The sequence below is a fragment of the Odontomachus brunneus genome, unplaced genomic scaffold (genome assembly GCF_010583005.1).
Source record: "Odontomachus brunneus isolate Ranch 3 - 2012 unplaced genomic scaffold, Obru_v1 Obru_scaffold_219, whole genome shotgun sequence".
Taxonomy (NCBI): Eukaryota; Metazoa; Arthropoda; class Insecta; order Hymenoptera; family Formicidae; genus Odontomachus; species Odontomachus brunneus.
The window spans coordinates 516,251-518,744 of record NW_022639669.1 but is presented as its reverse complement, the minus strand read 5'-3'; positions in this window follow the sequence as shown (position 1 = coordinate 518,744).

The following is a 2,494-nucleotide window of genomic DNA, read 5'->3' as shown; positions in this document are numbered from 1 at the left end:
GTCATAAAATAAGCAGTGAAATGAGGCCTGTCTACGCGAGAAAACGTGTGGTCAAACAGCTGATCAAACGAGTGTAAATTATGCTTCCACGTATTGTATATCACGAAAAGCCGAGAACTCGGAATATTTTACAGGTTCCCACAATATGTCTAATGTCACAAAAGTCCACTAGAGTAAATAATATAACCACATTTCGCAAGAAAAAATTTGGCTGTCAAGAGCAGTATTATACTGCAGTATATGTCATTTTCTCACTCCATTGAGTTCATTGTTTTGCCGTATAATAGCGCTGCACGTCATATGTCGGTAATAGGTTTCTTTCTGTACTATATGTCGCGTGTGGCGTAAGTCAAACAAAGACGGACAATCTTTTCTTGTCTTACAACAGACAAGCTGACAGGCACGAGTTAGCGACAAACGCCACACTGACAATTCTTGCGTGCCATTTATAAATAAAAAGATATTTATTGCAAACAGCACTTGAAATCGCTTAAGTGCATTCAATAAAAGTTTCGAGTTCTCACTTTTTGAGTGGACAAACAATGCAAAGCCGTAAAATAAGGCTTTGCATTGTTTGCCCACGGAAAAAATTAGAACTCGGAACTTCTTACAAGTGTACTTTAGCGATTTCAAATCATGTTTGTTAAATATTTTTTATTTTATAAATAGCACGCAACATTTGTCAATATGCCATTCATATGTGACTTGGGTCTGTCATCGCCTAAGGCATGATGTACGATACATATTGTCAGTAACAATTTACCGTATCCGATCGTTGTAACCATACCCGATCATTGTAATAATCGACTATGATTAGCCAATTCTTACGATTTACTCCGTACATTGCAGATAAAACTTTTGACCTTGTCAATGGTAGGAGTAAAGTACGGACTGTAAGAAACTTCTTTTAGTCCGTACTTTACTTCCATTATAGACAAGCGGTAACAGATAGAATGATTATGGAATTTGTCTGTTGATTGACAATCACGTCGCCGTGTCAATATATCTTTGTTTACTATTAGCGAGCACTAACTTTTCTATACATTTCAACATGCTTGAAAACGCCGACGAAATACGTACGCGTGTACATGTACACAATAATAGAACAATAGCACTTATAATTTTAACAAAATTATTAATATAAAAATCTATAATTAATTATACATAATTATGAAAAAAAAAGTGTGAACAATAACGCATCAGTGATTGAGAGACTTACAACCAATACTTACTTTCGCTGTCCAGTAAAGAAAACATAATTATTGCAATATTATTATTATTCTTCAGTTACATGTAATTATTATTCTTCAGTTACATGTCGCTGTTCAGTTTCAAAATTTGTTTCTAATTTATTACAAATTTTACATTCAACATCTTTATAAGGTAACCTTGAGCCTAATCTTAACATTTTGTTAATATGGACTTTATATATTGTTATAATGTCTATCCTAATATTGCATTAAGGCTCCTGGCCCCTCGTATCATCTGTCTCTTTTTAATAATGTCAGAAGCGAGAAAATACAATACTACAAATACTACAAATTCTTGCGAAATACGTTAAAATAAAAATATATAAAGTAACACTTGCAATTGATTAAACAACATTCCAGTACCATACAAAGTCACTTTGCTTACATGAGTACGTGTGACTATACTGAATATAACATCGTTGGACGAAGAAAAAACATTTTTTGCAGAAAACATGTTGAATTGTATTGTATGTACAAATTTTTATTGTACTTATTGCAATTTACGCGCGTGATAGATATTATATTAAAAAACTGTTCGCACATTTTCTGTCATTGTTCTCAAGTTTTACATTTTTACTCGGAAAACCAATCGACTCTGAAAGTCCGGATAAGCACGACGGTCGCGTTTTTTTATTTGTATCCCTGACGAAAATTGAAATTGAAGGGTAAATAAAGTGTAAACGAAAAGTGACGGAAGTGTAAGTGAAGCGCTTACAAAGCGTCAATTGAAACATCGGAACAAAACAAGTGGGTACGCTTGCTTTACGTTCCGATGTTTTAAGTGACGCTTGACTTACACTTCCGTTCACTTTTTGTTTACACTTTATTTACTTTCCAATTCAATTTTCGTCACGGATGTACTCGCCGTTGCCGCGATCGCGGTGGTTCATTGTGCGAGAAAAGGAAAATAAAATTTTACAATGTTTTATTTTTATTATTTATATAATATTTATTTTATGAATAATAATTATAGTAAACATTATTTACTCTCCCCCACCTTCCTCCCCAATTTCCTCCCCATCCTCTTTTTCTCCATCCTTCTCTTCCTTGTCCGCCTCTTCCTTTGTTTCCTTCTCCGCCTCCTCTCCATCCTCCTCTTCCCAATCCTGCTCTTTCCCATCTACCTCCTCTTCTATTATTATATCGTGAATAATGTCTACAAAAAAAATGTTAATATTTCAGCTATTCACGTTAGTACAAACATTATTAATAAATATAGGCTAATAAAACTTACAGTTTATTTC